Source organism: Phascolarctos cinereus, unplaced genomic scaffold, assembly GCF_003287225.1.
Source record: "Phascolarctos cinereus isolate Bilbo 61053 unplaced genomic scaffold, phaCin_HiC Scaffold_3;HRSCAF=262, whole genome shotgun sequence".
In the NCBI taxonomy this organism is placed as follows: Eukaryota; Metazoa; Chordata; class Mammalia; order Diprotodontia; family Phascolarctidae; genus Phascolarctos; species Phascolarctos cinereus.
This window is the reverse complement of record NW_027555736.1, coordinates 39,795,789-39,821,934: the sequence shown is the minus strand read 5'-3', so window position 1 is coordinate 39,821,934 and position 26,146 is coordinate 39,795,789. Positions and strand designations below refer to the sequence as shown.

At 39.6% G+C, this 26,146-nt stretch overlaps 1 protein-coding gene and 1 long non-coding RNA gene across 8 annotated transcripts in view; one reads left to right on the top strand and one right to left on the bottom strand.

The window, feature by feature from the left end:
• Positions 1-13,107: 13,107 nt before the first annotated feature.
• LOC144456250 (uncharacterized) lies at positions 13,108-18,571 on the bottom strand. The gene is made up of 2 exons (XR_013485172.1): positions 17,606-18,571; positions 13,108-17,072 (listed from the first exon to the last, which is right to left on the bottom strand). It is a non-coding gene; the product is annotated as an uncharacterized LOC144456250 (long non-coding RNA).
• Positions 18,426-26,146, top strand: part of CCSER2 (coiled-coil serine rich protein 2) — a 120,525-nt gene continuing 112,804 nt past the window's right edge. For 3 of the 7 annotated variants that reach the window (XM_020994704.2, XM_020994705.2, XM_020994701.2), the window contains exon 1: positions 18,722-19,005. The gene's annotated coding sequence lies outside the window, so the exon portion shown is untranslated. Of the gene's footprint in view, positions 18,446-18,716; positions 19,006-26,146 lie in introns of those variants that run through there. The other 4 variants (XM_020994708.2, XM_020994706.2, XM_020994702.2 and 1 more) reach the window with 3 other exon arrangements.

The window sequence follows — 26,146 nt, the reverse complement described above, 5'->3', positions numbered from 1 at the left end:
GAAACATTCTTCCTTTTTCTCTCTGCCTTTTGGCTTCCCTTATTTCCTTCAGGTCACAGCTAAAATACCATGTTCTGCAAGAAACCTTTCCCAGTTCTTAATTTTAGTCCTTTCCCTCTGAGATTATCCCTAATTTATCTTGTGTATATCTTGTCTGCACACAGTTGTTTACATGTAGTCTCTATCATTAGACTGTGAGTTCTTTGGCAACAGGGCCTGCCTTTTGCCTTTCTTTGTATCTTCAGTGTTTCATTCAATACCTGGCACATAGTACTTATCTGTTGCTTGCTGACTTGCTGAATAACACACAGAGATGACCCGGAATCCTACTTAACTTAGAAGGCTGAGTTCAAACAACATGAATTCCTACAGCTATGCCTAGTCCATTCCATAGAACCTTTCTTTCCCCTTAAGCATTAATATTTTTTTCTATTTCTTCCTTCTGGTCATTAAAGTTAATGGCAGAACTTCTTCATATGCCTCTAATTCCCTTCTATCCTACCCCCTCCAGGACCTTGTTCCAATGGTCATCTCCACTAAAACACAAAATCAAAACATCTCCAAGATGAAAGCAGTCTCAGGGGCCATACAATTCAACCCATCATTGCACAAGAATCCCCTCTATAATATACCTAGCCTTTGCTTGAAGACTTCTAGGGAGGGGGAATTCACTACCCCCCAAGAAAGCAATGGAATCTTTCGGATTGTTAGGAAGCTTTTCCTTATATCAAAACTAAATTTGCCTCTGCAATTTTCATTCATTGCTCTTAATGCTATTTTGTGGAATCAAGTCTAATGCCTCAACCATGCCACAAGCCCTTCAAATACTTAAAGTCATCTATCATGCCCTTTGCCCTCCACCGCTCTCCTCATCTTCTCTTGTCCAGGTTAAACATTATCAGTTCTTTTAACTAATCCTCAGCCATCATCCTGAACTCCATCATCATCACTCTTATGGACACTCTCCAATTTATCACAGTACATCCTAAAATAGGGTACATGGAACTGAGCTCTAGAATGTGGGTGTGGTCTGACCAGAATAAAGCACTGATGAACTATCACCTTCCTAGTCCTGAACCCTAAGCTCCTCAAGGCACCCTGAGATCACATCAGTTTTCTTGGGTACAACATCCCACTGTTGATTCATATTGAGGGGCAAAGTCTATTAAAACTCTGGATCTACTATCTAGTGATTCCTCCCTCATCTTGTACCTCTGAGAAATATTTTAAACTCAAGTATGAGTTATACATTTATCTTGATTAAATTTTATCTTATTAGATTTGGCACAATCTAGCCTGTTGGAATTTTTATGGATTATAACGGACTCCCAATGTGGTTGTCCCTCTGAGTTTTGTGTGATAAACAAATAGATAAGAATATCATCTTGGCTTCCAACCAAGTCATTAATAGACATGTTAAACAGCTAAGGGTCAAGTACAGAGCCCTGGGAGACTACTATAGAGACCTCAGTTGAAGTTGAACTATTAAGGACCATATTTTGGATCTGGTTATCCAATCAGGTCCAAATCCACTAAACCAGTGGTGTGAAAACCCCAAGAGAAATGAATATGTGGGGGCCACATTTTGACTTATAAAGCCACAAATTAACATTATATGCTGTATTGTATTTTTATTCAGTTTGTTAAACATTTCCCAAATATATTTAAATCTGGTTCTCACTGTTATTTGTTGCTTCTTTAGGCCCAAGGTCTCCAAGTTTGACATCTTTGTACTAAACTATACTATTTATTGTGTGACCTATAGCTCTCTATCTTTTCCATAAAAATAACAAGAGATTCTTTGTTAAATTCTTTGCCCTTCTCTATCACAGACTGTAATATGAAGTGGTCACTTCTCCTTAAGGCCTCCATCATTTCTATCTTAGCAACTAGTTGTCAGGAGGTGCAATCAAGATACTTATGTCTACTTCTTCATGAAAAACCACACTCCTCACATTAAAGATCAATTCTGTCATAGCAGCTCAGGGAGGATAGAAGAATAGGTGGTGAGTATTAGAAATAATAGTTGTCCTGGAAGCATATGCATGTATAATATACACATATGCCTGTATGTACATACAGACATATATGTCGATATATGTATATGTTTATGTATAGATGTATTTATTATATGTATATGTATATATGTATATGTATACTGGATTTGAAATGTCCTTCCACTATTTCCTCCCTGACACTGAGCTATGAAAATGAGACAGAAATTCAATGAGAGCAGACTATTCCCTATACTTTTGGCTGTGTAAACTACTTATAATTCTTTTGCGTTTAGTTTCCAAGGCGTGGTGAGAAGCTAAACTTAAGCCTATAAGCAGAGATAATTACCCTGTCTGGAATTCAGGGAACACTACCCAATACTTTATTACAAATAGCAATAAAGAGTCACTCACAACAACAAATAATAACCCACTGTGGGGAATACAAGAGAAGTACAAGGCAGAATATTGTCTCTCAAGAAGCCCTCATTGGAGAATGAAGAGGTACACTCATGAAATGAAAAGAAAACAATAGAAAGCAATATTGTTTTGGGCAGAGTAGGGGATTGAATGTTGAATTTGTTGAATTATGTGATAAAATGCACATTGCATATAACAGTGTTTGGAAGTTTGAATGAATGAACAAACCAATGTATAAAATTGAATGTGTGGTACCAAAAAAAAAAAAAAAAGGACACAAGCACTTTATTAAGTGCCTGCTATGTGCCAGGCACTATGCTAAGTGCACTATAATATTACCTCATTTAATCCTCACAACAACTCTGAGAAGTAAATGCTATATTTATTCCCATTTTATAGTTGAGAAAACAGAGCCTAACAGAGGCTAAATAACTTGTTCACAGTCACAAAGCTAGTAAGTTTCTGAGGCTGGATTTGAACTCTCATTTTCCTGACTGGAGACCCAGTCCTCTATCTACTGCCTTATCTGGCTGTCCAGGATATAATGCCTGTAAAATTTTGAGGAAAGCGTAAATCATTGTGGAGACACAATAATTTCAGAAGGCTTCATTAGTCGAAAGGTGCTTGGAATGGGCCTTGAACAATGAGTTAAGCTTTAATAGGAGAATATTCTAGATTCCCAATAAGCAAAGGCAAAAGATGGGATTGAGAATGTCACAAGGTTGGGAAGGAAGAGTAGGATATCAGAGCGACTGGAACAAGGGAAAGTTTCTGTTGCAGAGAAGCAGGAGCTAAGGTATGGGCAGAAACCTTCATTTATTTAGCCTAGAACAATGTTCAGAACAAAGTACACACTTTATAAATGCATCTTCATAGTGTTATTGGAAAGATAGGGTGGTGCCTGATCATGGAAGGCTGAGGCAGAGGAATTAGACTCACCTGTGGCTGTTATAATTTATGCTCGTTTTATTATGGAGAAACAGATAATTAAAAAGTGACTGGCTTATAGTCACCTGACATACTGGCCCCACACTACTGCTCACAAATCCTACTACCTCTCAAGACAATACGCAGGGAAGGTGAGGACCAGCCTCATAGTAGGACAATAAAACATTTTTTATTAGTGACTTAGATGAAGGCATAATTGATATACTTAGGAAATTTGCAGATGACACAGAGCAGTAAGAATAATTATTATGATAAAATTCAATTAAATTCAATAAACATTTATTAAGTGCCTATGCCAGCCACTGTACCATGTGCAGATGTGAATAAGAAAAAGATTAGACTTAGTTCTCAAGGAGTTTACAATCTAATTGGAACAGACAACACACCAAAGAAATCTGAAAAGGGTTGGGGGTTGGGTTGAGTGGGGGGGGGAGCAAGAGGGAGCTTCCAGGGCAACCAGAGCAGAGGCATGGTGTTCTGTGTAGTAGAAGCCAAGCAGAACTGCTGATGGAAGATGGATGAAGGGTGTGGGCCCTCTATAAAGGAAGCTTTGTGAGGAATTTAATGCTCCTCCTTCAGCCTTCCAATCATAGGGGAAGGGCAACTAGGTTGAGTTGAGAAGTTGAGTATGAGAACCTCAGCTGGGATTACAAAACTGGAATCCATATACAGGAAGATGACATTGAATAAGGATAAATGTAATAAAAATAAATGGTAACAATAATTATAATAAATAATATATAATAAGCAATATTATATATAATAAGAATAAATGCAAAGTTATTATTACTGGATTAAAAGACTGGTTTTGGAGGCATAGACCTTGATTTCAAATCCTGTCTCTGCCATTTACCAGCTCTGTGACTTTGGGCAAATCACTTACCCTCTCCGTGTCTTGGACACCTTGTCTATAAAGTTAAGGGGATTAGATCATGTGATACCTAAGGCTCCTTCCAGCTCTAAATTTGATCAATCAATGAATTAACCTAAAAGGTTTAAAAATTAGGCATCTCCTATGTGACAGGTCCTACGATCCTAAGATAATGGATACAGAGGTAAACTTCAGCTCATGGGAAAAGGACTTCAGGTTTTAGTGGATGGCAACTGTCCATAAGGAAAAGGAAAAGCAAAAACAAAAACAAAAACTCCTTAGCAATTAGAGCAATCCCTAAGTAGCACTGACTTCATTGAGATGTCCTGATGAGTTCCTTATCATGACAGGTCATCAACTAGAGAACTGCTGAACATTTGCAGGGATGTTGTAAAGGAAATTCCTGCTCAGGTCCACATGGAAAACTTGATTGCTGAGGTACCTTCCAGTATTTACAGTTTATGAAATCAAGATTTTCTTGTGCTTCTTAGCTCTCAGTTTTTCTACAGTGATTGTGAATGGAAGATTTCCCAGGAGATCTCTGATTCATATTTCAAATCACTGTAGGCCCATTCTTCCAAAGAAAACTCATGGAGTTAACTTTATTAGCAGATGTAAGTGCTTTGAAAAGAAAGGCACCTGATATTTTAATTTTGAATAATACTTCTCTGAGATGATTCATAGGGTTTTGTGTCTCTAAATAGAAATGGGAAGGGGAGGATAGGACAGGGAGTTGGTTCAATTGGCCTGTGTTCTGATTATTTTATTTTACTTAAAATTCTTATTCTTAAAATTGTAATGCTTTGGATTAGACCATCTAATTTGAAGTTCCACTTTATCATAAGGAGTTTCTCTTATATTTTAATGGGTGCTTATTAGTCAAGCAAATCAATTCTGGTCTTCTCTATAGAAGGGCTTGCTAGGCATATGATTTAGCCATATTCATCTCCAGATTTGTGGAAAACTTTGACCTTCCCCCATGAAGGATATCCCTACTTAAGCATGTTGGGTTCCCATGCTGATTATTCACTAACAACATGTTGGGATGCCCCAGTATGTACGGTGTTAAGATAACTCTGAACCTTTATTAATATGCCAAAGGAACACAAGCTCTGCTAGGTTCTAACAAGGTGGAAAGATTTTGAGCATGCTCCAGTGGTAAACTGTCCATCTATTGTCTAAGGACCAACTTAACTAAGTTTCAGGAAGGCCTGTCATCATTACCTAAGGTGAGGCAGCTGGTGATGAATTATTTGGTTCATGTTGATCTTCTTTTTCGCTAAAGTGCTACACTAATTCCATTCCCCACTAAATATTCAATTTTGTTTACTCATAGTTCATCCATTCAGCAGATCATGACACCATCAATTAAGACTTGGAAGGATTGTATAGGACCAGAATTGAAGGAAAACAGTGCCCATCAACAGAAGCACAGATCTTTTGAAGTACTAAGGAAATATTATTTTGGTAGGGAATAAATTTGGCCTCTTAATCTTCAGAATAGGTTGATTGAAAAATTTTCCTCATTTAATTTTTACAGATTCATGCAGTAATTTGTTAATGTTGCTTTGGCCTCACAGAATCATAAATAGAAGCCATCCAGTCCACCTTCCCCCTGCCCCTCCCCGCCCCTTTTCCAAATGAGAAACCTGACGACCAGAAAAGCAACATGACACAGCAAAAGAGCTAGATTTGGAGTTGAGAAGACCTGGATTTGTATATCATTTTTGACATTTACTAGCTTTGTGAGCATGAGGCAAGTCATTTAATTTCTTTGAGCCTGTTTCCTCATCTTTTAAATGAGGATAATAATAGCACTAACCTCACATGGTTGTCGTGAGGTTCAGATGACAAAATGTATGTAAAGTCCTTTGAAAGCTTTCAAGTACTATATGAATGTGAATTACTATCTTTAATTCACCTAAGGTCAGGATGAAGATCGAGCCCATGGCATCTGACCCCAAGTGTCATTTCCACAGTACCCCACTGCTCCCCATGTTAATGTAATCCATTCTAGATCAATTGGAGAACACAGTTTGTTTTAGCCTACTAAATTTAGAAACAGACTTTGTCATTGCTTCTGTCATGTGGCAAAAGGAAATATGAGAGCTTGATCTGGAATAGGCCTTGGGATCTGTGGTTCCATTTTATATTTAGAGATATATCTTGGTATTAAAAGTGTCTATGCATTTAAAGGATACGGAGATTTGCTTCTTGGTGTGCTTATAACTGGCGAGTTTAGTACTAGCGTGGGGGCCTCTCACTCTACGTGATATTGACTATCATGTCTTTCCCACTCCCCTTCCCACTTCTAGGTCTCCTCTTCATGAGGCTAAACACGGTCCAGTCACTTTAACCAATCCTTAAACAATCTAGCTTTAGGTACACTCAGCATTCTGATGTCTGCCTCTGTTGGAGATGCAGCTTGTGAATGCGATACCCAGGGCTGAAGATGCCATGTGGTCTGTCTAGCACAGAGCCTAGAATCATAACCTCCCAACTTCCGAATGCTGAGGGGAGCTCTGGGGTGAGGAAGCAGTTGAGGCACGGTGTGAAGACCAGAGAGTTAGAATCAGAGCTAGGAAGAGAATGATGGATGGTTTCAAGATTTCCACAGAGAGACTATGAAGAAGTAGAGGTGAGAAATGACTGTGGAAATTAAGTAGCACAATGTGATTAGTGACCATAGTGAAAGGAATTTAAGTGTAGTGACAGGCATGGAAGTGACACTTCAGAAAGACAAGGGAGTGGGCAATAAAGAAGTAGAAGTAGTAGTACAGCTGATATAGACACTGGTTAGACTATGAAACAAAAGTGAATTAAAAACTGAATTAAAAATTGTTGAGATGGTAGGTTAAAATGTTTTTTTGTTGAGATGGTAGGTTAAGGTGTTTTTTTGGTTTGGTGTTATTTTTAAACATGAGAGACCTGAGCATCTTTGAAGGTAAATAGGAATAAGCTATTAGACATTAGTCAGTAACGTGTGAAAACAAGGTCCATGAGGAGACAGGAGGAAATGGGATCCCTAGCACAGATGGAGGGTTAGTTTTCTAGAGAAGTCTGTTCCTTTGAGACTACATATATGGTAACACAAGTGGAAGGGACATAAAAGGACACCTCAGACTCACACCTGAACAAAACCCCCTCTCCAACATGCTCAAGAAGTGGGCATCCAGCTGCTTGAACTTACTACATTTTAAGACAGATCATTCCATTGCTGGACAGATCAAATTGCTAGGAAAGTTTCCTCCTATCAGGCAAAATCTGCCTCTCTCACAACATTCTAGATATAGTCTGGCCAGAGCACAGTGCAGCAAGACTATTACCTAGGCACTATTATCCTCTTAATGCAATCAAAATGTTCTGGACATTATGCTACTCTTAATGGAGTCCAAGATTGCATTAGTCTTTTTTTTCTGGCAGACATTCAGACTGAATATAGACACAAGTGAGGGAGTAAACAAATCTATGTGAGCTTGGCTGAAGCCACACCCACCGTGTCTCAAGCAACAGAAATTTACCGGCAGATACTGGGAAAGCCAGGCATAGAACAATAATCACTCAGGCAATACAGATGAGGCCTCTTTTCACTAGCTGATGCCCTTATTGTAGGCAGCTGACAATTAGCCTTTGAAAGCAAGAGATCTGAGAAGAGTGATCCCATTCCAGCCGTGAGAGGTTATTGCAGCATGAGAAGCTATACAGAATCACAGTTGGAAAGCTGGTGAAGGCCAGTGTGTGAAGAGTTTGTGTCTTTTGCTTGACTAATCCTACTACAGAAGGGGTTATTATAGATTTCTGGGGGTTCATGAACTTGGATGGGGGAAAAAAAAGACATCTTTATTTTTTCTACTAACCTCTAACATTTAGCATTTCCTTCAATTATGAATGTAGGCAACAAATCATATTCTGAGAAGGGCTCTATAGGCTTCACTAGACTGCCAAAGGAGTTCATGACACAAAAGGTTAAGAAGCCATGATCTGTAGAGTAGGCCTGGGCTGGGCCTCTGACAGAGTAAACTAGAGGCAGCTTACCTTAGTGGTCATTTCCCTCTGGTGAGATTACTAACTTAGGGCATGCCTCTGAATCCCTCCAGTTCCATATATACCAGAAAGACAGAGATCTATAAAGGATCTCTGCTTTCTCCTCCCCTTGGTATCAATTCCAAGAAGAAATATTCTTCCAACCAGAGAAAATAGGGTTCTGGCCACAAGATGATATAGGGTAGATTTTCAGGATAAACAGTTTTAAATATGTGTTCTGTTAGCACCTCTCCTTAACTATTACCAATATGAACAGAAGAGGTTATTATTGAGCCAGAAGAAATGACAAATAATAATTAAGAGAAATAGGGGAAGACTTACATGAACCAATATAGAGCAAAGCAGGGAGACCCAGGAGAACAATAAACATGATTACAATAAGATGAATGAAAACAACAATGAAAGTTAGCTAACTGAGATTACTTGCAATGACAAATCTTGACCTCAGAGAACAGATGAATATTTACAAAAATATAAAATGTACAAGTTAAGAAAATAAGACTTTATTATTAATTTTTTTTTTTAGTTAGGCAATGGGGTTAAGTGACTTGCCCAGGGTCACACAGCTAGTGTTACGTGTCTGAGGCTGGATTTGAACTCAGGTCTTTCTGAATCCAGGGCCAGTACTCTATTCACTGTGCCACCTAGCTGCCCCAGGAAAGAGAGACTTTAAATAAGCCAATAGCAAAAAAAGAAATTCAGCTAAGTCATAAGTGAACTCAAAAAACAAAAATAGGGGTGGAGCCAAGATGGTGAAGAAAAGGCAGCAACTCGCCTAAGCTCTCCCCCAAACCCCTCTGAACACCTTTAAATGATGCCATAAAACAATTCCTAAAGCAACAGAGCCTACAAAAAGATGGAGTGAAATAATTTTCCAGCCAAAGACAACTTAGAAGGTTGGCAGGAAAGGACTGTTGCACCTGGGTGAGAGTGGAAGAGTTCAGAGCAGGCTGTGCCATTGCAGGCCCAACCCCAGAAAACCAGGCCCAGCCCTTGAGAGCTATTGCATCTGCAGTGGTAGCAGCTGCCTTTGGAATTCTCAGTCCATTGATGGTAAGGGGGTCAAATAACTGGTCAGAAGGAAACTAGCACTGAGGCAGGACTCTGTTGCTTTGCCCGTACTTGGACCTGCATCGCTGTCCTGGCTGGCAGTCCCGGGGCAAGCAGGAGCACTAGCACACCAGCGTTCATGGCTGCGGTAGAGCAGGAATCCTCCTCACACTTTCAGGGTAGAAAAGAGGGCCCGTGGTCACTCAGAGATCAGAGCACACACTAGGACAGTAGTCAACACACTCTTCCTTAGATCATGTCACCCTGGAAGAACTGGAAACTTACAGGTCCCTAGAAGTATTTCTGAAAACAGCTGTACAAACCCCCGAAGCTTGGGACAGTGTGCCCTTCACCCTGGAAGCAGAGCCCTACTTTAACAAAGAGTTAGAAATCAAGAAATAGGCTAGAAAAATGAGCGGACAACAGAAAAAATTCTGACCATAGAAAGTTACTATGGTGACAAGGAAGATCAAAATACACACTCGGAAGAAGATAACACAGTCAAAGCTCCCACATCCAAAACCTCAAAGAAAAATATGAATCCACCTAGGCCATGGAAGAGCTCAAAAAGGATTCTGAAAATTAAATAAGAGAGGTAGAGGAAAAATTGGGAAGAGAAATGAGAGTGATGCAAGGAAATAATGAAAAGAGGGTCAATAGCATGGAAAAAGAGACACAAAAATTCACTGAAGAAAAAAACTCCTTAAAAAGCAGAATTAGCCAAAAGGAAAAGGAGATACAAGAGCTCACTGAAGAAAATAATTCCCTAAAAATTAGAATTGAGGGGGCAGGTAGGTGGCGTAGTAGATAGAGCTCCAGCCTTGGAGTCAGGAGGACCTGAGTTCAAATCTGGCCTCAGACACTTGATACTTACAAGCTGTGTGACCCTGGGCAAGTCACTTAACCCCAATTGCCTAAGTAAAAAAAAAATTAAAAAAAGAAAAAAAAATTAGAATTGAGCAAATGGAAGCTAATCACTTTATGAGAAATCAAGAAACAATAAAACAAAATGAAAAGAATGAGAAAATAGAAGACAATGCGAAAAATCTCATTGGAAAAACAACTGACCTGGAAAATAGATCCAGAAAAGATAATTTAAAAAGTGATGGACTATTGGAAAGCCATGGTCAAAAAAAGAGCCTAGACATCATCTTTGAAGAAATTATCAAGGAAACCTGACCTGATTTTCTAGAACTAGAGTGTAAAATAGAAATTGAAAGAATCCACTGATCACATCCTGAAAGAGATCAGAAAATGAAAATTCCCAGGAATATTACAGCCAAATCCCAGAGCTCCCAAGTAAAGGAGAAAATATTGCAAGTGGCCAGAAGGAAACAATTGAGGTATTGTGGAGACACAGTCAGGATAACACAAGATTTAGCAGCTTCTACATTAAAGAATAAGAGGGCTCGGAATATGATATTCTGGAGGGCAAAGGAGCTAGGATCATAACCAAGAATCACCTACCCGGAAAAACTGAGTATAATCCTTTAGGGGGGAAAAGATATTCAATGAAATAGGGGACTTTTAAGCATTCTTGATGAAAAGACCAGAGCTGAATATAAAATCTGACTTTCAAATGCAAGACTCAGGAGAAGTATAAAAAGGTAAACAGGAAAGGGAAATCATAAGGGACTTAATACAGTTAAACTGCTTACAAGCCTACATGAGAAAATGATACGTGTAACTCATAAGAACTTCCTCATCATTAGGGCAGTTAGAAGGGGTATATATAGACAGAGGCATATGTATGAGTTGAATATGAAGTGATAATATCTAAAAAAATAAAATTAAGGGATGAGAAAGGAATGTACAGGGAGAAAGGTAAAGGGAGAGGTAGAATGGGAGAAATTATCTCACTTAAAAGAGGCAAGAAAAAGCTTTTAAAGTGGAGGGGAAGAGGGGGGGAAGTAAGGGGGAATGAGTTGAACCTTACTCTCATCAGAATTGGCTCACAGAGGGAATTACATATACACTCAATTGGGTATAGAAATCTATCTTACCCTACAAGAAATTAGGAGGGGAAGAGGATAAGAGAAGTGGGGGGGTGTGATAGAAGGGAGGGCAGTTTGGGGAAGGGAGTAGTCAGAAGCAAAACACTACTGAGAAGGGACAGGGTGAAAGGAGAGAGATAGGATAGAATAAACAGGTGGGAGTGAACAGGATGGAGGGAAATACAGTTAGCAATAATAACTTTGAAAAAAATTTGAAGTTTCTCTAATAAAGGCCTCATTTCTCAAACATATAAAGAACTAAGTCAAATTTATAAAAATAAGAGCCATCCCCAATGGATAAGTGATCAAAAGATATGAGCAGTTTTCAGATGAAGTAAACAAAGCTATCTATAGCCATATGAAAAAATGCTCTAACTCACTATTGATTGGAGAAATGCAAATTAAAACAATTCTGAGGTACTACCTCATACTTATTAGATTGGCTAATAGGAGAGAAAAGGAAAATGGCAAATGTTGGAGGGGATGTGGGAAAAATGAGACATTACTGCACTCTTGGTAGAGTTATGAATTGATTCAACTATTCTGTACAGCAATTGGGAACTATGCCCCAAAGGCTGTAAAACCATGCATATTGACCTAGAAATACCACTACTAGGTCTGTATCCCAAAAGAGATGGAAAAAAAAGCAAAAAAGAAAAAGACCTATATGTACAAAAATATTTATAGCAGCTGTTTTCTGGTGGCAAAGAATTGGAATTGAGGGGATGCCCATCAATTGGGGAATGACTGAACAAATTGTGATATGTGATTATGATGGAATACTATTGTGCTATAAGAAATGATGAGCAGGATGCTCTCAAAAAAAAACCTGGAATGACTTACATGAATTGATGCAAAGAGAAATGTACTATGTACAAAATAACAGCAATACTGTAAAATGATCAGCTGTGAATGACTTAGTTATTCTCATCAATACACTGATCTGAAAGACTTATGAAAAATGCTATCCATCCACAGAGAAAGAACTGATGGTCTGAATACAGATTGAAGCATAAACAAACAAACCCTCCCCCCCCAAAAAACCCCCCAGGATTAGGTCAAACATTCAAAGAATAATTAATTCCAATATTACATAAACTCTTTATAAATACAGGAAAAGAAAAGACCCTACCGAACTCCTCCTATGATACAAATGTGGTCTTGATACCCAAACCAGGGAAAGTCAAAACAGAAAAAGAAAACTATAAATCAACATTCCTAATGAACACTGATACAAAAAATACTAAGTAGAATTTACAAAGAGGCTAAAGAGGGGGTGTCAAACTTGGATAGAAATGAGGGCCAGTAAACTGTAGATAACGATCCCTGCAGGTGGCATACTGACTTAGAAAATCACATAAACATCTTCTACGTTCTATGCTATTTTTTACTTATTTTGTTAGTGTTGCTGTCAGTTACATGTCTGATACCTCCAGGCTACAGTAACATATCAGAAAAATGATACACCAGGCTGGGTTTATACCAGGAATGCAGGATTAGTTTGACATTAGGAAAACTATCAGCATAACAGCCCACACTAGCAACAAGAACAACAAACATATACTTGTATCACTAGATGGAGAAAAGCTTTTGACGAGATACAATACTCATTTCTGCTAAAAAAAAAAAACCAACACTGGAATAAATGGACCTTTCCTTGATATGTTACATATCTAAAACCTCATTTGTTAAATAACTAAAACTATCTAAAACCAGGAGACAGCATTATATGTAATGAAGATAAAGTAGAGGCCTTTCAAATAAGATCACTGGGAAAGCAAGGATATTCATAATCAATGCTATTATTTAATACAGCAGTAGAAACAGCAGCATATGAAGGGAATAAACATAGGCAGAGTACATATAATTATTGCTTTTTGCAGATGATGTGATGCTTTATTTAGAGCCCTAAAACATCAACTAAAATTAACTGAAATAATAACCAGCAAATTAGTAGAATATAAAATAAAGCCATATTAAGTCACCTATATTTCTGTATATCAGCAACAACAACCAGAAGGGTAGAAAAAGAAATTTCATTTAAAATAATTACAGAATGTGTAAAATGCTTAGTAATCTACCTAATAAAATACACACAGGAATGATATGAATACAATTACAAAATGCTCTTTATGGAAATGAAGATAGAACTAAATAACTGGAGATATATTGTTTATGAGTAGGCTGAGCCAATATAATAAAAATGATAATACTACCTCAATTAATTTACTTATTTCAATGCCATGCCAATCAAATTACCAAATCAATTGCCCATAGAGCTAGAAACAGTATTAATGACATTTATCTGGAGGAGTGAAAGTTCAAGAATCTTGGTGGAAATAACGAAAAAGTATGGAAAGAGAGGAGGCATATTACTATCAGTCCTTCAACTATACTATAAAGCAATCATAAAAAGGATTTTGTACTGGTCAATAAACAGAGAGGTTGATTAATGAAGTAGATTAAGTGTACAACATATAGAAGTAAACAAACCTACTAACCTAGCGTTAGATAAACCCAAAGATACCAATTACTGGGAGAAGGACTCACTGTCAAATCGATTGGTAAAACTGGAAAGCAGACTGGTCAATTTAGGTGTAGATCAACATCTCACATAATCTGCCATGATAAGCTCCAAATGGATACATGACCTAGGTATTAAGCATAACATTTAAACACATTAGTGGCATAAGAAAGAAATTGTCTTTAGGATCTATGGATAGGGGAAGAGTTCATGACCTATAATCCAAGGGGATTATAGAAGATAAAATGGACAATTCTGATTACATAAAATTAAAAAGGTTCTGCACAAATGAAATCAATGCAGCTAAAATTAGAAGGGAAAGAGAAAAATGAAAAAGTAAGTTTCTCTTATGTCTCATTTCCAAGATATATAGAGAAACAATTTAAATTTAGAAGAATAAGAATCATCCTCCAACTAATAAATGGTCAAAGGATATGAAGAGGTGGTTTTCAAAGGAAGAAATCTAAGTTATCACTAGTCATATGAAAAAATGCCCCAAATCACTAATAATTAGAGAAGTGCAAATTAAAGTAACTGAGGTACCTCCTTATACTCATTGACCAGCAAAGCTGACAAAAAGGGAATATGACAAATATTGAGGGATTTTGGGAAGACAGGTGCATTAATGCATTATTCATGGAGCTGTGAACTACTATAGCTATTTTAGAAAACAATTTGAATTGTGTCCCCAAAATTTCTAAACTATGTGCATATAGTTAAGATCAAAGCAAGAGAAAAAAGTCACTTATATACAAAAATATTTATATTGACTCTATTTGTAGTGGCAAAGAACTGGAAACTAAGATGGTGTCCATCTTACTAGGGCATGTCTAAACTAATTATGATATATGAATGCAATGGAGTACTAGTGTGCCCTAAGAAATGACAAAAGTCACAATTTCAGAGAAACCTAGGAAGATCTGTATAAACTAAAGCAGTCCTGAAGTGATCAGGACTGGAATAATTTATACAATAACAGCATTGTAAAGACAAACAACAGCTTTGAAAGATTTAAGAGCTCTGATTCATTGATCCAATGACCAGCCAGGATTCCAGAGGATTGATAATAAAGCACATAACCCAAATCCTGACAGAGAAATCCTGACAGACTCAAGATACAGAATGTGACACCCATTTTTGGAGATATTAATAATAATGAAATAATAATTAATATTTATGTAGGACGTACAATGTTCCAGGTACTGTGCTAAGCACGTTACACATATTACTTCTTTTGATTATCTCATTTGACCTGGCCAATGTAGGTAATTTGTTTTGTCTGACTATGCATATTTGTTACTTCTGTTTTGTTTTGCTTTTGTTTTTTTCTTTTTCAATGGGGAAAGTAGAGTTTGGAAAGAAAAGAAGTGATAATTAATTGAGGAAAATAAAAATCAATAACCTATGAGTATGAAACCTTAAACCTCTAAACCAAACTAGCTTTCTAGGTACATTCTAGAGAGGAAACATAACTAGGGTTGGATAATTGGGGCATTTTGTCAAAATTTAGATGGCACAAAAAATTAACCTTCACCTATGCTCCTCTAACTCAACTGAATCTATTTAATTACTTCTTGTATTATTTTCACATCGAGAATTACAGTTTATTTTAGAATATGCTTTACTCTCAAAAAAGCTGCTTGTCCCTTTTTCCAGTGTCAAATTTGATAGTTACATGTCTGCTCCACAACATAATACAAAAACTTAGGGAGAAGTAGAAGGGGAAAAGACAGGATGAGAAGGAATGAAGGAGGTATAGAAGAAAAGAATGAGAGTGGGGGAAAGGGAGGAAGAGAGAGAAGGATTCTATCTAGCAGCCAACATATACATACATGAGTATATACAAAAAAAAATAAAGTAAATATAAAGGAATTTGAGTGGGGATGAGGAGGGAGGTATCAACAGCTGGTGGGAAGGGATAAAGAAAGGCCTAATACAGGAAATGCTATTTGAGTGAACAGGCCCCTATTATGTGCCAGGAATTTTGAAGGAAATCAGGGGTGGAGGGAAGTGAAGGGGCAGGGGAGTCATTGCAAAAGCCAAGCCAATTTGGCTGGACTACAGATAATGAGGATAAAAAGGAGGAATGCCAAATAAGGTTGGAAAGGTGGTTTAAAGCCAGGATGTGAAAGGGACTAAATGTTAAATAGAGGTGTTTGCATTTGACTCTAGATGTAACAAGGAGACATTGGAGCTTACTGAGTAGGTCAGTGACATGTTGGAGAATGACCAGTGTTTTAAGTATATTTTTGTCACACTTTGTCAGCTGTGTGGGAGATGAAAGGAAGGAGAGAAAATTGAATCAGTGAGGCCATTTAGGAAGTTATTGATAAAGTCCAAGGGTGAAGTGATGAACAAAAAGGTTGGACATGTGAGTGGATTTCAGAATCAATTACAAATTAAAAAAGATATACTGATTTGAGAACTTTTTGCTGACCTTCATTTTTATTCAAGATGGCAGACTGAACCATAAATCAAAGGTCTATCTTGATAGCTTTTAATATTCAATCATCCCCTTTCCCCACATCATTAAAATTTGATAATTATTCTACATCTAATAAGCCAAGTGACATAAACGTAAAATGCCCCTGGTTCAAGTTAAAACAGGTTTCTCTTTGGTTAATGATAAAGACAAAATGAGATAATGTATCAGCATGTAAAAGATGACATGGAAAAATCCTAGAGGCAGCATGGTACAATGGAAAAGAGAGATAAATTTGGAGTCAAATGATCTGGGTTCAAGTGCTTTCTCTGTCATTATCTGTGTGATCTTTGACAAGAATCTCAACCCCTCTGGGCCTCACTTGCCTAATCTGTAACTTTCCTTCTCAACACTGATGACCCAAGAGTCCTTCAGCCTCTGCTTGAAGATCTTCAGTGATAGGGAACTCACTGCCTCTCGAAGCTGCTCATTCCACATGAAGAAGAAACTGAAAGGGTTGACAGGGGTCATTCCATGGACTATGCTATCTTTCCAGGTCCCAACTGACCCTGTTGATGTTTCATCACACTTGTGACTCAGGGTTATGTGGCACTGAGATAACAAAGAAGCATCTTATTGGCTGCTGAGACAGGAGCTGATGATTCATAGATCTTTTAAAAGAGGAAATAGCTTCAGGCTGGAGCCTCCTGGCTGTCACTCTTGAGGTAGCTTGATATGGCAATATAAATTATTGGTGATTGCCCTGTGTGCCCAAGGAAGCATCAGATGACCAGTAACCCCTTCCCTGTTGGTTAACAACAATAACAGCTAACATTTATATGATGCTTACTAAGTGACAGGAATCGTTCTAAACACTTCACAAAGATTATCTCATTTGATCCTTAGAACAACTTTGGGAGGTCTATTAGGCTGACTTTCTTGCTTTTTGGGACCTATCTACCTTTGATGGCTTATTAGTTTGTAGTTGTACACTTCTAATGCCAAGGGAAACTAGGACAAATATTAGAAGCCTGGAAGCTGGAATAAATGGCCTGTTGCAACCTTAAAGAAAAACCATCTTTCCCTCCCCTTGTCCCTGTTTTCTTCTTCCTCTAAAAAAGCAACATGAAACTTAGTCAGTATCCTTCTTAGCCTAGCCATGTAAGCATTCAAAATATACTGTGAAAGTATACTTTGTAAGACTAAATTATTTCCTTCTCTCTCATCCCTTCAAGGAGCAGGGGCAGTTTCTATTTTCTGACTTCGCATCCTCAGGGCTGGGGAGGCACACAGTAGGTGCTTTTTGAATCGAATGCTTTCTATGCCTATTATACCTACACAGACTTGGTTTCTTCCAGACCTTTACTTGCATCTCCCGATTCCCCACAAGCCTGAGATCCTGTGGATTGTGAAACCGAAAAAAGAGATTAAGGGTTTAAGCCGAGTCACAGGGTTCGGGGAACAAAATTTAGGTTGTAGTCATTGCAAGCTCCTCAAAAGAAAGAGCCCAGCCTTCCAGCACAGCGCCTGGCCCTTGGAAAGGGCTGAAGAAATGCTCGCTGCCCGTCTGACTGACGATTGATTAATTGACGGTTGTCTGCTCTCTGGAAGGAGGAGGCCGGGGGAGCTGTCTTCGCTGTGCTGCCGGTCCGGGTCCGAGGACGATTAGCATTTTTCGGGGCTCGCCCGTGCACCACGCCCCAAGCCGAAGTGATTAGAGAAGGCTGCCGGCCCGGCCCGATACATGGGGATCAGTCAGCGGCCCAGGACGCCCCGCCCCGCCCGAGGGCAGGGGCCGCAGAGAACAAACGAACCCAGAAATCAACCCATAGTGCCCCGGGGGAGGCCTTAGCCAAGGTCAAGGTCAAACAGCCTACTCCGCCCGCAGCACCTCCTAGAGAGCCTGGAAGTGGGGTGGGGAGGACTGTCCCCGAGGCCTCAGTCCTCCTGAAGGGTGGAAGGGCATTACAAGGGCCGCAGAGCTGCTGCCTCGAGGAGGTCCGTGCGCAGACCGGTGTGGGGGCGGGGCAGCCAGGAAGGGGGCGGGGCCCGGCCTCTAACAGGCAGCACGGGGGCGGGGCCCGGACTGCTTTCTAGATGTACCGGGTTTGTAGAATTGTCAGGGAGGGGACCGGGAAGCCGTAGGCGGGAACGAGGAGGGGCCTAGAAGTCTATCAGGTAGGACGGAGGCAGGACCTGGGGCGGGGCCGGGAGAGTGTCGGTATGGAGGTAGGCTGGAAGGGCTCTTCCGACTGTACCCGGCGAGTTGGGGGAGTGGGCCCAGCATGCCGGAGGCGGAGTCAGTCTCGTGTTTGGCCGCTCATGCGCAGCCTGGTGTCGGAGGGGGCGGGGCGAGTGGCAGCTGCGCGTGCGTGCCCGCGGGGTGCCTAGGGCGGGGCGGGGCCGGGGCTCAGGCCGGGGGGGGGGAGGGAGGGGTGGGAAGGAGGCGAGGAAGGGGCGGTGGCGGCTGCTGAAGAGGCTGAGGAGGCTGAGGGAGCGGAGGCGGCGGCGGCTGCGGCGGCGAAGGCGAGCCCGAACGCAAGGCCGGGCAGCCGCTGCGCGCCCAGCTGGGCCGGAGGGCATGTGACTGCCGGGCGTCGCGGGGGCGCTCCATCCTTCCCACCGTCCCTCCCTCACCCCCTGGGCTCCTCCCCCGCTGACCGGGCGGTCGCTGGGCCGGGCCCGGGGGCGGCGGCGGCGGCGACCCAGGCTGGACGGACAGCCACGACCTCCCCTGGGTGAGTGACTGAGGGAGCGGGGGAGGAGTGGGGCGGGGCGCTCCCTCTGGGGTCGTGGACCCCCCTCTGCCGGCTCCGGCGAGGGGGCTGCGCCCAGGGCCGGCGGGTGGGTGTGTGCTCACCGAGGGCGCGGCTCGGGCCCCGCGGGCCCCCACCTCCCGCAGCCCTGGACGGCTCTAGGCGGGGCCGACCCTCCATCCTTGCGCCCCTCGAAGCGCACGTCAGGGTGTCTGGGGGCTGCGCTCCGAGGGGCCTGCGGCTCGGTGGGGCATCTTTTCCATTTTACATTAGGTGCCAGGATGCTATTTATAAAGCCGGAGCATCCGGCGTTTCTTCGGCTAAAAAGGTTCAGAAAAGGGCTGAGGTTCCTTTTAGAGGAATAAAGGGATCTGGGCAGGCCTTCAGGGCACCTTAAAACACAAACTCCGAAAGGTATCAGGAAATTCACTTGGATGGTTCACATTGCCGGAGATGTCAGTGTTTGAATTGGATGTACGAGACCTTTATCTTCGAGTCGCGTCATAGCCACTTCTTTTTTGGACCAGGAAGAGGGAAGGATGGATCCTTTGTAGTGGTTATTGGTGATTGCACTTGATCTTGAATTTCATACTTGCAAACTCATCTTTGTAGACTAGCCAGCCAGTTAGGCATGCTTTTCCAAGATCAGGCCTGATCGGTTCAGAAAACTGTTTTTAAGAACCTCCTCTTGTCTTGATCAGAGGTTTATATCTCTAGGAAACACAACTCAGCTGTTCATCCCCCTAAGTTAGATAAATTGTATATATGTAAATGCGTATATGCATTTTCACATATAGATCATATGTATAGATCATAGAGTCATAGAGTGATTGAGATTTGGGAGGGGCATTAGAGTTCTAATCCAACCCCGTAGTTTTACAGATGTGGGGAGACCTATAAAGGTGATGTGACTTGCCCAAGGTCACAGGGCCAGTAACACCAGGCTGCAAAGTCAATTCCATTATCTATTAGAATACACAATGTCGCCTCTCAACACAACAAAACCCTTATAACTTCCTTTCTTTTTCTCTGTCCTCAACATGCCCCTCTGTTTCTTCTTCTAAACTTAGGAAGAGATTGACAGATGGCAAATAGATATGTAAGTTGTAAAAACTGAAATCCATAGTAATCCATAATAGAAGATACGCTGACTAAAGGTAAATCATAATTTATATAAATTGATGGAGACAGACCCTTGCCAGTTTCCTCTGTGCATTAAAATGTTACACAAACAATTTTTCTTTTGGCAAGAGAATCCAGTAACCAGATTTCTTAGACCACAGTTTTGTGGTAGATTCTGTTATCTTCTTGACTGCATCATTTCTTTGATGCTATTCTACCTACAGTGAACTTTGTAATTAGAGTGTATTATGGTAAACAATATTATTATATCTGACTGTACCATTTTAATGGAATAAGATTGATGAATTTAACAGGACACTACCAAATGATAACATTTATATTTCATGGTTATGGTTACTATACCATAAGAATACAAACTTTTAAGAATAATGTCCTTGAAGTTTCTCTTCTCTTACCTCCCCTCCCCTCCCCTTGTCTTCTCAAGCCTTTTCAGTTTGGTAGAATCTGTCAGAGTTTATGTTCACTGGTGTAGTGTTCTAGAAACTCAGGACATTTCTCTGTCAGGATGAGGTATCAAAATAGGACTTTAATGGAGCTGTGCCACACTAGGGTTCCTGATTTTCCATGGAGATATAGTATTATCCCCTACCAAGAATTATCCTGAGCATAGTCAGGACTTGGATCCAAATCCGTGAATTTATATTAAGTACATACTTGTAGTGAACTGTGCTTGGTGCTGAGTGGGGTGGGGAATACAGGTTTACAGGGCTCACCTGATGGTCTGGGAGGTCAATTTTGATACCCATATCTATAACTGTAAACAGTGTTATATGGCAAGTACCTTAGAGAACACTTTCTGCTACTCCTCTAGTGATGAACCTATCATTTTACATGATCTCATAAAGAGCTACATTTTTCAGTCATTAATGCCTTTATTTTAGTTTGCTGAGGTACTAGTCTGTCATCTAGTGGTAATTAATTGGAATTGCAGGGATTTAAAAACATTTTTTTTGAAAAGTACTTTCCAACTCACCGTGGCTCTAAGATGTAAAAATGATTTAAAATCCTTATGCTTGGTATAAGGAAATTTAGAGAAAAAGAAAGCAGTTGTCCACATTTTCCTATATAGATTTATTAAGATGCCCAGGACACTCATGCTCCTCTAAATTCTAAAAAAGTAAGGTAAATTATTGTTAATTAAATGTGTACTGTTTTCTATAGTTAGAATATTAATTTTAGGTCATATTGATGATATAGTGGAGTTGTATTGTTCAGGTGCTGGGTGTATAATTTATAGTAATCCATTTTTCTCAAGTGGAATTTTTTTTAAAATAAAATTTAAATTATTTATAGAAGCTTATAGACATTCTATCTCTGCTTTTATGGTATATTGTTTTGTATACTTTAGTACTTTGATACATGGGCTGTCACATATGCTTAGAATGCTCTCACTCCTCATCTCTGCCTCCTGGCTTCCTTCAAGTCTCAACTAAAGTCTCATCTTTTGCAAGAAACTGTTCCCTTGTTTTCTCTCTAACATTACTCACAGTATTTAGTTGTTGGTTGGTTTGCTGTTTTCTCCATTAGATAGAGCTCCTTGAGAGTGGAGAGTGCTTTTGCCTTTCTTTATGTCCCTAGCACTTAGCCAAGTGGCTGACAGCGTAGCAGGTACTTAATAAATGATAATTGACTGACTCAACTGGAGGATTTGTGAGTACCACTAGTGTTGGTACTCACTTCACCTAGGCAGACATATCTCCTCTTGATACATTTTAGTTGATTGTTTAGGTGCTGAGGCTGAAAAATTAATCACTTTCCAGTCAACATGGTGACAAGCCATCCTCAGATGACAAGACAGATATTATACCAGGAGGGCTCTATCAAATCCCTTCTAGTTTTACAGGACCTGCTAGAGCTCATATTCTGCTGGCATAACTTTTAAGAATGCAAAGATGAGTTATCTGCTTAGAATTTTGGTCATATCTGTAATTTATTTGATAAACCCTTGAATAGGAACAACCCTCCCCCCAATTATAACATTGTTTCAAGGGAAACATTTTATGTCAAACTGCTTTATGATGCAGTTTCCTATAGTGGATGTGGTCAAATCTTTATTCTTTAAAGGGCTTGTTAAGTACTGCATCAAACCTTTTTAAAAACAATTTTAAAATGCATTACAGTAGAGCAGTGGCTTGAAGATGACTTCAAGTAATGGGTTGTTCTGGGTTCATGTTCATTCTTTGAATTTTTACTTTTTAAAAAAGATTGATGAAGATACTTTTGTAATGCACTATATATGTCACTAGCTTAAGTTATTGTATCGTGCTCTGTAAGTGCTGATATAGTGTTGTGGGGCTTAGGAGTAGATGGCTTACCTTTCCATCACACTAGCATATATAATGTATGCCTGCCCACAATTCTGAGCTTTCTTTGTGGGATATCTTCAGTGTCAGGCACCTATGCCCTGAGTGGCTATTGGATGCAAGCGGTCATTTACACCATCCCAAAATACAAATGTGTTTTACCTTTTGTTCTTTGTCACTAGCTCTCTTCTTCCTTGTCAGGGGGTCTGGAACATATTGCTTCCCCATAACTCATGGTTCTTCTAACTAAAATGTATAGTCCATCCTAAGTAGGGGTTTTCTTATGAAATATGGAATATTTTTTCATAGTGCTTTGGGAACCTAAAGATCCACTATCATAGCTTCAGTTGAGAAATAGAGGATGGGAGACAAGTAATAAGTAGGGCTTTTTGCTCCTGGGTTGTTTTCCACCTGCTGGTAGCAGTAAAAATCCTTAGAATATTTAAGATGGCTGTGGGCTTATTTCAGGGCTATGGAGGTCTAGGTGAAGATAACATTCTGTTCAGCTGTGGGCTGGCAGGATAGGATGTGGAGGAAGGAAAGAAAGAAACTTAGGGTTAGAAGTAATATGTGATTGTGGTGGAAGGGGTAGTGGTTGGGCCAATCTCTGGGGGAAGCAACCCCTGAAACTTCTGAAGAGAAGGCAAGGCTTGTAGGTTAAATACATATAAATATGTAGGCACATCCTGAGTAATGTAAGTCTGTTTCATGATAATGTTGCTCATTCCTCCCCCCCCCCCCCATCTTAGTTACTTCCTCAGCTTGTACTCAGACTTAGGTTGGGTCCACAGAGGTAAGCCTGTGGGTAGCTACTCCTATTATTGTAGCTCCTGAGTTCTGCCAGTGGGCTTCTCATGAAGTGGTCTTGATAGCTTCTCTGGAGTAAGACAGCACCTTAGATGAGGAAGAGGAAACTGAGGCCCAGAGAGATGAAATGACTTGTCCAAGGTCACAGAAGTAGTAACAGAGCTGGGATTAAAAGTCGGGTTCTATGATTTTAATTTCAGATCTGAACTATTATTTATGATGTCATACTTTTTAGCATTTTTAATCCTTTGTTTATGTGTCCCCATATCAGTTGCTGAGAAATTGAGGTCATAGCCTATCTACAACACTAGCTTCTCCAGAATCACTAAGTGGATTTATGATAAAGTTGGTATTAGGACACAAAGTTCATTTTCTAATAATGTACTTTACATCCGGGACAGTACTTTAAGCCCATTAAGTGGTTTCAAGTTAAATGTAAAAGAAACCAGACCCTTAAAAATCAGAAAAGAAGCTTGTATCTGACAATCATACTCATTTAGGCACAGGAAATGAATCTTACCACAGAGCATACGGAATGTAGAGATTTACAGGATATTCTACAAGAGAGCACAGACTGAAAGAAACTTCATGGTCTCACTTCCTGTCTTGCCATCTTTGAAGATTTATGTCGGTGAATTCTTGTATGCTGCTCTCCTCCTTGAAGGCAGTTGAGGCTACTTCTGTTGATAGAAAGTCTGTCAGATGGCTATAAACCCAAGAATTGGGATTATTTGGCACAAAAAAGAGAAGTATGAAATGACTTCAGTGATTTATACTGTACCAGAATGATAAGAACCTACTTTTGAGTCACTATAGAGAAGTTCTTAACATAGAATCTACAGATTTCCTCAGTTCCATGGATATATCGATTTCAAGGGATCTCTGAAGTTGGACAGGAACCAAATTTCATCTTTATTGTCATTGACCTCCAATTGAAATTTAACATTTCTTTCAATTATTTAGCATTTTAAAAAATGTACTGATCTGTAGGCTTCAGATTGCCAGAAGGGTCTATGACCTAAAGAAAGTTAAGACCCCCTGCTCCAGAGAGAGAAGGATAGACAAGATGATTTCCACAAGTTTTAAACATCTTGGCATATAAATTCCTCCTGGGCACCTATTTATATCACTGGGGAAGATGATCGTGTTGGGCATTAGGATGTCATTTAGTAAACTACAAGATATTTAGTATCAATGGAGTAAAGCTTCAGTATTCCTGTCAGTAAATGCCTTTTCATCTTGTGGGATTCTTGTCCTTTTGTTTTTGTAAATTCTCCACAGAGAAGTGATCCACTATCATAGAGTCCTTTTTCTCACTTAGTGGTTCTCAAACTTTTTAGTCTCAAGATCCTTTTATACTCTTAAAAATTATTGAAGATCCCCTCAAAAGTTTCATTTATTTGGGTTATATCTATCAATATTTGCCATATTAAAAATTAAAACATCTTAATATTATTATGAAAATAGTTTTCACTTTGTGGGTGCCCTGTTTCCAGGTCTTGGATCTTCCAGGAATTCCTGGATCCCACTCTGAGAACTGTGGTTCTGGTTCTTTAGATACAGCATGTTGAGTCAGGAAGGCCTGGGGTTTTATCTCGTCTCAGGTTACTTAACTTCTCTGTCCCTCCCTTTCCTCATTTGTAAAATGAGAGATTTGTATTCAGTGGATTCCAAGGTCCCTTCTAGCCCTAATTCTATGATCCTATGAAATTTTGTGAATACTAGCACTTAATTTGTTAATCCCTGACTGTCTTTTCACCCATGGAAAAAAAGAATTATAGAAAAACGAATTCTTATTGGCTAAAATGGTTGATCAGTAAACATTTATTAGGCTCCTATTATGTGCCAGGCAGGCACTGTGCTAAGTGCTGGGGATACAAAGAAAAACCAGGAAACCAGTCCTCCTCTTGAGAAGTTCAGTCAAATGGAGGAGTCAACATCCAGATAGATCTGTACCACCCCCCCCCAAAAAAAAAGATGTATTGAGGATAAATTGGAGTTTAACAGAGAAAAGACACTTGAATTAAGGAAGATCAAGAAAGATATGTTTTTTTTAATTCAGGTTTGATTTAGTGGTAAGTTTGATTAATCTTTAGAAAGCTTTATTTTTTTTTTAAAAGCTTGCTAATGTAACATTTTAACTTTAAGAGAAACAAGTAATTTGTTCTAATGGAATCTTTTTTTTTCCTAGAAAAAAATGAATTCTAGGAAGTCTAACTTGTATTCTAAAAGGTTGCATTCCAGAACTTTGTTTGCAAGTTAATTGTTTAGGATTCAGAATGTATTTTCCCATAGAAATATACTAGTCATAGTGATTAGATGTATGGTCTAGCTCAAAAGAACCCATTTAACCAAAATACCATACATTTGTGATGAAAACTATTAGCAGGTAATACTGTTTCAGTATTGTCAATTAAGTAAAATAAAATCAAACAATAATTATACATTTTTCTTGTAATTTGTTGCTGGAGGAAAAGCGGGATTTTAAATGGAGGTAGTGATGGTAGTCTCTTACTTCAGGTATTTGGCATGGTAGAAAAATCTTAATCCTGTCTTTCACAAATTGTCTTTGTGACCATAGGCAAGTCACTTTACCCATGTGGGCTATAGTTTCTTCATTCTGTAAGAGAGAATGTCCTGGGTCAGGCCTGATTTAAGCCTAGTTCAGGTTTAGGATTAGAGCCAGCACTTGTAGAGCATCTAACATTTACTTAACAGTAGCACAGAAAAAGATATTCAGCAAGGATCCAGCACTAATATAAGTAAATAGCTAGCTAGCTCCCCTTGCCTCTGTGTGAAAAGAGTGGGGCAGAAGGGTGTGTTGATTCCTGGGGCAGTGCCGTATATGTTAAGTCTGGCCTTTTAAAGGT